Source organism: Bactrocera oleae, chromosome 3 (assembly GCF_042242935.1).
Source record: "Bactrocera oleae isolate idBacOlea1 chromosome 3, idBacOlea1, whole genome shotgun sequence".
NCBI lineage: Eukaryota > Metazoa > Arthropoda > Insecta > Diptera > Tephritidae > Bactrocera > Bactrocera oleae.
In genome coordinates, this window is record NC_091537.1 from 81,717,160 (window position 1) to 81,731,608 (window position 14,449).

Here is a 14,449-nt window from a genome sequence, read left to right on the forward strand (position 1 = left end):
ACCTCTTAAAGCAAAACAAGATGTTAGTTTGAGTTAGGTTTGGTTTCACCAAAGCATAATAATTTCCACTGTACATTTATCTTGATTTTGCTTGTCCAATTCGTATGGTAGCTATCTGCTATAGTAGTCTGATTTAAACAAATTCTTCGAATACCATAGTGCTTCCACGAGAAATAGTCCATGCCGAATTTCGTGAAGATATTTTGGCAAATAAAAATTTTTTTATACAAAGACTTGATTTTGATCGGTCAGTTTGTATGGCAGCTATAACCTATAGTGATCTGAACCAAATAATTTCTTCGGAGAATTTTGTGAAGACATCTTGGCAAATAAAAAAGTTTTCCAAGAATCTCAAAAAAGGAGGGACTAGTATGTGTATTAGGGCGGAGCGAAAAAAAATTTTTTTTAGATGTTTAAAAAAAACTTTTTTTTTGCTTAGTCTGAGGGTAAAATCTGTAGTTTAAAATAAGAAAATTTTTGGAAAAAAAAAATTTTTTAAATTCTAGAGGCGGCCCACCCAAGTTTAAAGTAAATTTCGGGATATCGAGCCTCTAGATGTTACAAACTTTTATGTTTTTGTCGAAACATTTTTTTTTTATAATCTACAGATTTTACCCTCAGGCTAAGCAAAAAAAAAAATTTTTTTCGCTCTACCCTAGTATATATAGATAGGGAGACAGACAAACATGCCTAAATCGACTTAGCTCGTCGCACTGATCATTTATATATTCAATTTATAGGGTCTCTGACGTTTCATTCTGGGTGTTACAAGCTTAGTGGAAAATTTATTATGCCTACTTATCTACGAGTATAGAAAACTTAAGTAAAAGCGCGAGGCCAGTCTACGATTTTGATAAAATCAAATGTTTTGGTTGGCTTAAAGTACACTATAGGATCCTGACAAGCATTATTTAATTGGTAGAATAATGAAAAATAAGTTTTAACTCTGTTCAATCGGCTATAGCGTGGAGTAGAAGTGATCAGTCAGCTAATCACCTAAAGTTCTAAGATCGGGCGATGATGGAGACTCGGAGATTCTCGCACGTATCAACACGAAAACTGGATTCTAGCTTCGCAGTACATTTACTAGTTAATTATGTAGGATCTCTTTTTTATTAGCTTCTATCAATTGTACATTTTTTCAGTCAAATATTGAATATTTTTACAACTTCATCATTTTGTGAAAAATTTATGTTCTGCTTAAACCATATGTACTTATTACTAGTATGTCTTATGTGGATTAAGATTTAATTTTATTTTGCTTCAGATAGTACTATTTTCTAGAATCACCGACGTAGAGGCCCTAATGAAAAAAGTGAACCAAAGACTTACCAAGTAGTCATCATTATGTATCGAAATGTGCATATACATAAAATTTTATATACATTTAAATAATCATTTAATAAAATCTGACAAAGTGAAATTGTCAAAGTTAGGTTTCATTAGGGGTCTTGACGAGCTTAACTCCTAATGGTTTTTAGTTTTTTTTTGGATAGAAGAGACGTTTCGTTAAGCATTTAGCATTGCAAAAATATTTTAATTCCCGAAAAGAACACTATATATTATTGCTATTGAATACACTAAATTCATTGGAATATTCAAAAGATTATAGTTACATTCCACAATAAGAGCGTTGTACTTATTTTGGCACGTTGCAACCAATAAAAACTAGTTCAGTTCATACAGCCAAGAAAATATATAAAATGAATTATTGATTTGACATTTTCCTACTCGCTAACTTTGCGCGCAGCTCTCTTGTCAATTCTATTGAACAACTCGTAACAAGAGAGCACGCAGACATCTCATTAAAGTGATGTTTACGCTTTCTTCAATGCAGTCCAATTTGAGTTTACAGCTTTTAGACAAGTTTTCTACTACATATTGTGAATGATTCAAAGTTGCAATAATTGACCTAATTAATTTTACAATACAAAATTTGAATGTAAGTATTTCAACAATATACGATATAATCGCAAATATTAAATGCTAAGGTGCTTTTTAATGGATAATTCTGATAGTACTCATGCATGCAGAACTCGTGCATAAAACAACCTTTTCGTTCTTATCTCTCTTATTTTGATTGACGTATTGAAAGAGAAGTTAAGGAAGATAATTTATAGAAGCTTACCTAGAAAGTCTAGTGAAAACACTCGGAATATACTATACAGGTACTTTCGGCATATTTAATTATTGATTTTTTCTCTTTTTATAATGTTGAAGAAAACATGGACTTTTTAGGCTATACCAAAGCCCACAAAAATAGTCAAAACAACAATGCTAAAAATTAACTCTAAAACGATTTAAAATGATAGAAATGGAATGGAATGAAGTTTTTATGGCTAACCAAATTTCTATTTTCTGAAGCCTTGGATTATGTAAAAATCGGAAAACGTTTAGAGTTATATAATATTATTATTTCAGAATTTTTTTTTATAATATTTTTAAACAAAAATATCGATTTACGAGTAATAGAAGCAATAATAAGAGTAACAAATTAATCCGGCAGTATTTTCATTACTTCAGGACAACAATATAAATAATGTTATTTATTATCAGCAAACGTCAATTTTCATTCGTTATTCTCATAAAAGTTTACTGCTACGCGAATTAAAAACTTAAAGGATGCCTATTTAAATATCTATAAACCATACTTTCGACCTGTCACAATAACTTAAATGGTACATCATCGACTGCAATAAAGAGCTGCTCTATAAATTATACTGATTTTACTTCTGTAATATAGAGAATATACGTTATGTACACTTTAAGCGGCTCAAAGTAGGCAACAATATGTAATTTCTTCTGCACTACCCTTTATTTATTACTCTTCAGCTCTTTTTTTAACAATTCTGCCAAGCAACTTAATTGACATTTTGCCATTTCATCAGCATTGTGCCACAACCGAGACTCAATTGACTACAACTACTTGCACCAGGCATCATTTTATTATATTGACTAGCACACCACTACACGCACTGTATGCTCAGCTATGACCGACGTTGCCTTACGATTCTTTTCATTTCACTACAATTCAAAGAAATTCAATTCAATTCAATTTTGGGGCATATTGGCATACTTCATTGCATTAGTTGCTCTCCACACACAGCGGTTCCAGTCAAAGACTGTATAATGAATGGCATATACCATAGCAATGAGAGTAAAGAGATAGAAAAATGTAAAAGGGAAATTGAAAAAGTAAAAAAGAAACAAGTTAAAAATAACAGGGAAGAACGTTAACTTCGGCTGCATAAAAGTTATAATACCCTTCACAAATAATAAAATTTTTCTATATAAGAATTTGATTTTGATTGGTAGTTTTGTTTTATATATATATAGTATATATTGGTCTGATCTATACAATATTTACGGAGTTGGTAGCGTTGTCTTCGAAAATAAGCTACGCCAAATTTGGTGAAGATATTTTGTCAAATATAAAGTTTTCCATACAAGGATTTGATTTTGATCGGCCAGTTTGCATGGCTGCAATATGTTATAGTCATCCGGCTTGAAGAAAATATTGGGAGATTGTAGCGTCACCTTGGATAAGAACCCTTGTTAATTTTCATGACGATACTTTGTCAAAGTCAAAAGTTTTCCATACAAAAATTTGAGTTTGAGTGGTCATTATGTATGGCAACTATAACTAATAGTGGTCGGTTCGATCTAAGCGATATGTTCAGAGATTATAGAATGGCTTGGATGGAATGGAATAATTTGTGCCAAATTTTGTGAAAATATCTTGTCAACTTAACAAGTTTTCCATACAAGAACTTGATTCTGATCGATCAGTTTGTATGGCAGCTATATTCTGTAGTTATCTGATATCGGCGGTTCCGACAAATGAGCAGCTTCTTGCAGAGAAAAATATATATATGGAAAATGTCAGATCGTTATCCCAAAAACTGAGCGACTAGTTCGCGTATATACAGACAGATGGACGTGGTAAACTTTGTATACCCTGTTCAGGGTATAAAAAACTAAAAGAGAGAAATTAAAAAAAATTAAGACAAAATTAAAAATAGTAAATGCTGAGTAACGTAAAGATTGCAGCCTGTCTCGTCTGACTGACAGCCAGTGCGGCAAGGGCGAAGTGACATTTATATCAGCTATGCTGTAGCTTGACATTTGTTACTGCATAAAATCATTTGTAACTATTGAGTATGAGCCACACGCTACACAAATACGCAGCACACACATAAACACACAACTAAATGCATGTAAATTTCATTTATTCACTTCACACAAACTTGTAGAGTTACACAAAGTAAAATTCCAATAGATAACACATACGCTAGCTGCTTGCATGCATGCCGTGTGTATGTGTAGTGGTGTGCAGTGATTAAGTATGTATGGGTGTGTGCGCCTGCCGTCACACATGTAAATGGCATGACAAGGCATTAAACATGCGTGCGCTGGCTTATGCGAAAAGAAATCCTTGAAGATGCCTGAAAGAAGGCAGTGCCAAATAAATGTATGTATGTGTGTATATGCATCTGTATATGTGGTATGTATGGCCTTGTGTATCATCATGCTTGTATTGGTGTATTAAAAGTCTATAGGTATGCATGCATAAATATTTTCTACAAGTTTCCATGATCTACAGCGTAAAAGCTGCCACATGCGTGTGCAGCCATAAAGCAGAGCAGTCAGCTGCTGCGTGCACGGGGTAAAAAGCGGGTTGACGGGCGCATAGATACTTTTAACAAAATTCACATTTTACGACGCACTTTATTTTCGACAAATGCAAAATTCACAAAATTTAATTAAGCAAAAGACGAACTTTTCAGGGATTTCTTTATTTATTCTCGGCATTTCTTTTTTATTCTTTATTTTTGCTGTAGCAAGCAGGGGAACTACATATGCACATATACTTGTATGCATGCATCTATATACTACATATATCTACAATACTATTGTCGACGTATAAAGCGCGCATAAGCGTTAGTTATAATGAATATGTGGCAAGCGTGGCATGCCATGAAAACGTAGCAAAATGAAGATGGACGCCAGATACGAGAATGCGGTTGGTTATCAGCTTGTTGTTGCTGCACTCGTTGTCGCACATAGTGGTGATGGTGATGCGGTGGGCTTGTATAAAGTTTTGAAACCTTTTGAATTTAACTTTTACGCAAGTAAAGTGACTTCATACTTGTCTCCCAGTTGCATATACTATACACTTAATTTTATATATATGCGTGTGCGTGTGTGTGTGTGTGCCATTCTGCTTTCAAAATCTGCATAGTCGGCAGTCAGTAAGTGCTGCAGCATCTTGTCGCCGCTCCCCTTCCCCTTCCGTTGCTGCTGACGCTTTTGTGTTGCTACTTTTCAATTCCGTTCAACTCAACTCAGTTGAGTTAAGTTCAGTTCGGTTCAGTTGAACTGCCAAAATTTAGTCGAGTCGGCATCGTTTTCAGCCAAAGCAGCGTGCAGTCAGCAAAAATATAAAATTGTCTCGCATTGTGTGTCACTAGGGTGTGCATAGCGACGAAGGATATGGCTTATATTGCATAGATTATTGTATATACAAGTATGTGTGAGTACATAAGAAAAAGGATATTGAATGGATGCCCAGTGAGCCATTAAAGTGGGTATTTATTGAGAGGAAACAAGAAAAAATGTTAACTTCGGCTACAACGAAGCTATAATAGGCTTCACAAATGCATTTCTTATAGCATTAAAGAGTATTAAATGATCTGTATCCGATATCAGCGTTTCTGACAAGTGTGCAAGCTGCTTGGGTAGAAAAGGACGTGAGCAAAATTTCATATCGATATCTGAAGAACTGGGGGACTTGTCCGCGTATATACAGACAGATAGACGGAGTACTCGTATACCCAAAACCAATGTCGATCATGAAAAGAAGTTCTTTCTTCAAACTTTTAATAATAACAAAAACAGTTCTTCGTGCAACCGGAATCGGTTTCGGTTTTATACATGAGTAAAGGGTTCTTACATTAGAATTATATTTAGAAAATGCAATCAGAAAATATTTTTATTACACTCGATGAAGTTAATATCTCACTTTTCACTACGTATATTATTGAAGGCTCTTGACATATTCCAACTCCAACCTATTGAATTTATTGTTAAGTTCAAATCCTCAAGGCCTTATAGTCACCTTATACTATGACTACTTTTACTCTAATGTACTCTTACCTAAAATTTCCGGTGGTATTATATGTTGAAAATAAAGTATCGAGATATTTTACAAGCTATCAGATCTTATTGGTCGAGAGACGAAGCTCCGTAAGATAGGAAAGAAAAAAGGCTGTATTCTTTTCACCTGAATACTAGTCTCATACATATTTTTAGCGCATAGAAATAGAGATGCCAAAAATTAAGAAGCCAAAGATCTAGAAAACATACTACGAGACTCACTGAACTTGCTTTGACTGAAGAGTGATAGTCGAGCTATTTGCAACTTTTCGTATTATCTTCGAAGCTCAAATAGCACTTGAGCTTTACTACTTTACTAGGACTATCAAGAGCTAAGTTTAGTAAATCTCTCTAGATGGGTAGGTATGAGTGCAGCGCCTTTGGGCTCAATTAGCACTAGATGCGCCATTTTGTAACCGTAAGATATTTAAATATTGCTATCTCGTTTCATCCCTGCGTTCAAACCATTTGGTGCCTTCAATGAAACTATTGGATTCCAAGAGTTCTATGCCAGATTGGGGATAGAGCTGGGTAATCCCAGAACCCTTACTTATTCCCTTTTAGTTTGTAGTTGCGGAATATATTGTTATAGGACATTCCAATTTTTAAGGCATGTTCTCTAAATAGCCAATTCGTGTCTTGTCATATTTTGGCCATATCTGCTTCGCATCCTACAGTTGGTTATGGATTTCTATCTGTTCTAAGCTATTAGTTCAAATTATGTATTGAGCTCCATCTTGATTGTTTCTAGCAGTCTTGGTATTATCTGGATCAGTGAGGTTAAAGTTAAATTATTCTTTGGCGACAATAAGGCTAGCAACGCCGCCTGGCTATCTGTTTATATATTAGCTTTCTGAATCCCCATGTAATTATTCAGTAGAGCTCCACAGGCTTCTTTATGCTTCGTACTTTCGTTTGGAAGATGCTAGTTGAGTTAGGTAGACGGATAGAGGGATATATGTCAAGATTCTAGAGTTATACCCCCGCCAACTTGGATCCGTCAGAAGAGATTGAGTTAGTATTCTCCTCCCCTACTAAACCTCTTCGCCAATTACTTACGTCTATCTTTGTAACCTATACTCAAATTCAAAGAAAAGCCTTGGCATTGTACAATCATTTCTCATTCTCTTATTCTCAATAATTTCTTCTACTGTTAACTGGGCTTCATTCGACATCCTTTGAGTATTTACAAATGGACGGCTTTGTGGTTTGTAATACTGCTTTTAAATTGAATTATGCTTTTGAGCAGCATTATGTGACATTTAAATGACCATTTCGAGGCTTGTCGTCCTTGAGGAGATGTCAGTTATTCTGACAAAAGAAATGAGTTTTAAATAATTTACAATGACAAGCCTAGAAGCGAGCCCACATAACACCGACCAGTCGACACACGTCTACAATTATATCTATAAAATATTCTGAGACTTTTGCATATATTTATGTAACTGTGAATAAAGTATATGATATATACGAGTATATGAAATCGTCGACCACACAAATTTTCCATCTCTTATCGTCGTAATAATCGCTAAACTTCGCGCATGCTACACAAATCGTTGCACGCCCTGAATCAATAAAATCTAAAAACCAAATTCGGTAATCATTTAAATTACGTGACAACCGTGCGACACCGTCGTAACGAACACACCTTCAATTCGCTCTACAATACCCGTTATAATAATATTTAACTACAACAACACAAATACAAGAAACAACAAGAAAATTACAACAAAACATTTGACACATTAAAATCATCGTCTTACGCTCACACAAATTAATTTCCTCGCGCCTTGGCGTAAGCACAAACCAATTCTAGCCCGAGAATATAGGCCCCCAGGCGCTCATAATGACGGACGCACAGTGATGTCGCTTTGTAGGATGCCGCGAAGCGTGAAACCCAATTTAAGTGTGTTCCACAAATACGAATCGATTTGATTGTGCGCCGCGACGCAAGAGAATAAATAACTAAATACCGTTGTGGCGTGAGGTGATGAGAGAGCCGCGAGCAGATGAGTGGGGAGGTCAATTTTACAAAGCTGGCTAAGAGCCAAATGCCAAAGGGCCGTGCTCCGCTTGTAATATACTACAGTAATATAGCTGTTTAAGGTGAATATCCTTTTTGTTGGCTTTTTGTACTGTTGTTGAACCATTACATTAAGTTTACATAAATACGAGAAGACCGACAAATTAAGGTACCGTTGGTATGAGTTTTGAGGAGCAAAAAAAAAAAGGAAAAATTTTATTTCTAAGTTTTTTAATTTAGAAATTTAGTAGAATGGAAGAAAATATTGAAAAATGAAGTGATTAAGAGTATTCTGTAGGAGCCTAGCACTAGTTGGTAGAATAAGAATAATGAAGGTTTACTTTACAAGTGGACGCACCGGAATAAGGTGAGTTAAGTTAGCTTAGTTCGTCGAGCTGATCCTCGCACCAAAGATAATGTAGAATCCCACTCATACAGCTGTGAACGCTGGTCATTTGTGGTTTCTATTACTCATAGATATGAAAGAACAGACCTTTATAGCTGGACGAAGCGCTTTAAGCCTACAACAATTTTGTTAAGACGGCTAATCTCAATCCTAGTCACTTCGGCAGGTTCGCCCAAAATGTGTCAACCGCGATGTTTGAACCTCAGTCTGACAAAAGGTGGATAGTTGAGAAAAAGTACCTATCTAATTCGATTTCGCCTTCTTCTATACACCTTTGGCGGTAGTAGCTCACAGCCCCACAAGTTATAGTTGTTAAGCAGCGCTTGCGAAGCTTACACGAGGTCCATTGGTTCAAGAAGACCGCGTAACACTGACTCGTTGCCAATACGAAATTGGGGTAAGAGTAGATTCTCTTGTAAGTTCATTGACTTTGCAGTTTCCAGAGATTCCATTGTGTCCCGGCACCCAAACAAGTGGTATAACAAAGTAGCTTGATGCTACTGATATTGCGGGCAGCACTCCTTGACTAGTTTTGAGCGCACTGTCAGCGAGCTCAAGGTGAGTATTGGAATCAGTTTTTTCTAAAATTTTGTCAACAAAAGATTGATGTATGTAAACATTGACGACTTGATTAAATAATGAGCAGAAATCAATACTTTAACTACTACTTAATAAGGCATATCGACAAATTGCCAAATGAGCGAAACAGGCCCTCCTCTATCCAACGAGTCGCCGAATGGCACTGACCACCTATTTGTATTTAAACCAATTCACCGAACACCTCAATGGTCCGGCGACTTCAGTAAATGAGTAGAAAGTGACTTGCCGTCACAACAACAATAATTAAGACAACAGTACATGGTAAATATCTTTTTTCCATAGTGTCTAGCAACATAAGGTCTTTAGAACAGTATAAGCCGAAGAAAATTTGTGTGCTGTTGAATGGTCCAAATGAATGAAATACTTGATTACTCTGTGGAAATTAATGAGAAGCACACCACATTGTTAAACTCAAATAAATCTTTACAATGTCTGGAAAAGCGAGACTCTGTAGTGAGATTTTTGTAATATGCAGTATCAACTATTGAGCCCGATGACGAAGTTAGACCAGATGAAATGAAGAAAAGGAATGCATTGATAGCTCTTACGTCTTGGCTCTTAGCGACGGTATTTTTTAATCCATACCTAGGTACTACGAGCCTCACAACGGACAAGTATCACAAGCAGTCCAAGTGGGATTACTATCTAACCTACGTCTTAGCTAACACTTTTTCGCTTATAACATGTATCGATACTAATGCAGAAAAATTTAAGGATGATACCCATAATAGACGCCAAAAAATAAAGTTGTATTCGCAGAAGATGGAGAAAGAAATCGCCACTCCTCCACTGTAGAAATGAAAACTGAAGAAATACTTGTCGCTATTTAATACCTCGAATCGGTTATAAACGATCGGCTCGGTATTTTAGACTCGAATGAAAAACGTCTAACCGGTTGATGTATAGAGAAGAAGAAGGAAACATACCAATCAGAAATTTATCTTAAATGTCTAGAATGTATTTGACCCGAATATACTTGGTCTACCTATGAATATTTTCGACCCAATTTTAATATTATTGTCAAAAGTGAGCAACTAGTTTGAGTATTAAAAAAATGTATATTATTTTTGAACTAAAATTAAAAATAAGTGCACTCCTTGTTGTATGCACCTCCTGTTTGCGTTAATGTCGTATGTAAGGGAATTTATGAAATTGCCTTGGTCGTAAATATCGAAATACCGTTTTACACCGTGGGGACACATTGAAATCGACACCGTGATGTAAATGCCGCGTCGTTACGCGAAACAAGTCCTATAGCTAAATCAAGTCAACGTGAGGCGAAAGGACAGTATAGCGAGGATATCAGTAGAAAGGATAGCATAGAGGCTAGGAAAGTTGAGTAGTGCAATGAATATTGCGACACACCCTTCATGGCTTATAAGCCGTGACTTTTGACAATGCGCAGACCAACACTCGAGATATGCAAAATTGAATGTAATAAAATTTTATGCGGCTGCATAGCGCCGCTCACCTTCGCTTTTCGCCACTTCTTTTCTCCTTTTTTTCATTATATTGTCCTTGCTATACCTATCTATATTACAATAGGGTGTCCGCTACTTCTGATATTGATATTTTAGTTTAAGTCTTAAGTTTTTGTCTTCAAAAAGCATCCAAAGTAAACAAACTCTTTATTTTTAATAAAAAAAAGGTTTCAAGCCACACCTAATGACTTAAAACATTTGTACAGACGGAACAAAAATGGCTAATTGAGTGCGAGCCGCAATCTATTGTTCAGAGCTGGATCTCAGGCGACCGATCAAGCTTCCGGAGTACTGCAGTATCTTCCAGGCGGAAGTCGTTGCGACCAGGAAAGCGGCTGATATAATTAACAACACAGGAAATAACTTAAAGAAAATATATATATATATATACAGACAGGTAGATGAAGCGGCTGCCGGAAAGAGGCTGCATATATAATGGGTTCCAGCTGATGAGATTACCAAAAATGCCATCCAACTGGTTACCGAACCAGTACAGGACATATAGAAATCACTAAAAACAATATACAATAAAATTTCCGAAAGGGCTGACAGACGAATCAGGCCGAGATGGAATGCCTTAGGAAGATGCAGGATCGCAAAGATCATGTGTGAGAGCCACCAAGAAAAAAACCGCATGCTTTTTACGGTCTCGAAAAGATTGCAAGATAGTTGTTGGCCTAATGATAGGCATCATAAGGGTCCTGGCGTCACATGCCAGTCGGATAGGCATAATTAACGGCGGTACATGCAGAAAGTGCAGGAAAGTAAGCATGAGAGAGACGCTGGAACACCTTTTATTTTTAGATAATTTTAGATATCTAGGAGCTTTGCAGTTCCTGGGACTACTTGAAGTATCAAAATTAGATTTAAAGTCGCTCAGAAAGTTCGCAAAAAGCGTTGACGCCATGTAACCTACTATTTTCAAGAACGTAGGTTTATTTGTTTCATGCGAGATTTAATAAAATCGTATGTTATATATGGTATTTGGGAAAATAGATATGATTTAGTAACGGTTTAAATTGAAAGCAAAGATCTTGCTTACGTAGGGTTCTGTTTTGTGGCAAAATATAAAACCTCAAGGAATTAAAAAAAAAATCAGCACGAGAAATAAGGGACACCCTAATATGTAAGTATATATGTTCATAGAAAAAATTGTCACCCCTGCATAAAATGGTCAGCGTCATTTACAGTTACACAATAACTTTTTTTCGCTGCCGTCCTTAACGCGCATAACGGTAAACTTGTTATGTTTTGTGCTTTATTCTGGCTGGAGCTTCATGGCTTTTTCAACTTTTATTTTGCATTTCATTTTTTTAATTTTCTGTTCCCTCTTCCTTCCGTGCTATTTTTGTATACACAACGTATGTATAGTTGCAGTTGTTGTTGTTGTACGCTTCCCTGCATGGCATTTTACAAATTTATGAATCGCAGGTAATTAACAATGGAAATGTAATTCGTGCGGCTTCCCTAGTCTCACCGAAAAGTAAATACCTGTACGAGTCGCGTAAGCGCGCGAGTTGCCGCTGTCTATGTGCCTTCCTGAGCAGCCTCTAAACGCGCTACGGTTTTTCCTGTTTCACGGCGGCGCTGCATTGCAGTGCTCATACTCAGACGCGACGCGCCCCCAATTACTCCAGTACCAGTTAGTTGGTGTGCCATCAACGCCAGCAGTTTAGTTGGACCTTCCTGCTGTCATTTGGATTTGTTTGCTCCAACTATAGGCAGTATACAAACGGTACTTTGTACACTTCAGTTGTCCGCAGTGCGCAGGAGTGCGGGCACACCTCCTTTTTCGTCCTGGCGCCCTTTTGGCCGCTTGTCAACGCTACAATTGGCTAAAACGTTTTCCCGACAACATTTAAGTTATTCTAAATGACAATGTGGCGTGCAAAGCAATTTTAAAACATTTATACAACCTCAACCGCACCATAACGGCACAATTTGTGTGCGTTGTAAATCGCGAGTATTTAGGTATATATATTTAACGAGTTAGTTGCTAGGAGCCGAAGCGCTGTTTATACATACTTATATTTTACCAATTACAGTTTGTTTACTAGTTATATATATTGTTGTTAACGAGTTCGATAAACTCTTGGTATGCGAGGATAGCTGGGGTTTCAGATAACTGTTTATATTAGAGGTAACACGATAAACTGAAAATAGACTATAGTATTATGCTGCAAACGGCGTGGCGCTTAAATTTACTATTAAATTACTTAATTCGACAAGGGAGTTTATGATTTTATACCCTGATGATAGTAGGTTTATTTAACGATAGTAATAATTACAAAAATTTCTAGGTGTGCAACAGAGTTTATGCGATAAACGCCGTGTTCCATAAGTTCATAACTTTGAGTATTTCTTCCTTACATTTGGCGATAGACATTAACTGCCGGACTTAAAGAAATATTAAGATACACTTTTTCAGCTTTTATTCTCAAATGATGAATGAGGTGTTCCACAAGTACAAAACCTTGAGAATCTCTTTCCTACACTCAGTGATAAACATAAGCTGTTAGGAGTTAAGAAATATTAGAATTAATTTTATGCAGTTTGTAACTTCAAACGATAGAAGAGGTGTTCCACAAGTTCAAAAGCCTACAAATTGCTGAATGGACATTTTTGAGGATTTCTTTCGTACATTTGGTGATAGAGATTAGCTGTCAGGATTTGAACAAAATTAGTATTAACTTTTTTAGTTTTTCTCCTTAAATTACCGAGCTTGCTACTGTAAAATAGTAACTGGTAAAATTTTGCATTAAATTTCAATAGTCGATTGGATACTATAGCAGGACTCATTGAGAAAATTCTGCAATTAGAAAGTAGGACACTAGATAGAATATTATGCGAACGAGAGCATCGGCTTTTGCTAAGAAAATTACTACCAAACAGCTGACTTAAAAAATAAAATAAGTAAGTTTTAGTAAGTTTTTAAGAGAAAATTTTGAGATTTTTTCAAACACTCAACCTCCAAAAAGATATCACAGAAGCGTTTTGTAAATGTATCAAAGTGTTAATTTTAAGTTTCAAGTGTAAAGAGCCTGTTCACAATATTCAGCAAATTTGTCATTTCAAAATCTGCTTCATCCTAGGGTAAGCAATATTTTATAATTCAGTGAGTTCTAACATATACATTGCATCCTCTAAGACACAAAATTGTACCTGCCTTCAAAATTTTACAACACAATACGGTAAGTACCAGAAAAAGTTGTGGAGCACAATAAAATAATTCAACTAATTATGTTCGTAAGGTCACAAGTCAATATCTCAATTGAATTGAAATTTTGCTTGGAAAATTGTGAAAGTTGTGGAGATAAAGAGAGAATGGTAAAAAAAAGGTGCAGTTGCAGATAAAGGAAGAGAGATAGAAAGAGATAGGGGTTAGGATATGAACTTGACAGGATAGGGAGCGCCACTTGAGATGATAGGGACAAACTAACACAGAGCAGATCTAAAATGGGTTTAGACTAGATGGATTTGATAATCATTATCTCGCTTATTAGGCGAGCGCAATTGGGCTACAACAAAATCGATCACTTTTTGCAGTTGATGGTTGGTTGGAAGTGGGTCACTTACGACAACGTGATGCGTAAATTATCGTGGTAGAATGGCGGTGAGCCGACGCAGACGATGGTTTGGTCTGAATTGACGGTCAAGAAGGTTTGCTATGTGTTTGGTGAGATTGACAGGGACTCATCTACGGTGAGATGCTCACCTCAACCACTCTCATAATTCGGATTTTTATTGTCAAAAATTGGACCATCTAAAGGGCACAATAGCTCA

The 14,449-nt window shown here is 36.2% G+C and overlaps 1 protein-coding gene across 1 annotated transcript in view; it reads right to left on the reverse strand.

The window, feature by feature from the left end:
• Sema1a (semaphorin 1a) overlaps positions 1-14,449 on the reverse strand; it is a 427,795-nt gene that overhangs the window by 68,762 nt on the left and 344,584 nt on the right. The gene's annotated exons all lie outside the window — the stretch shown is intronic.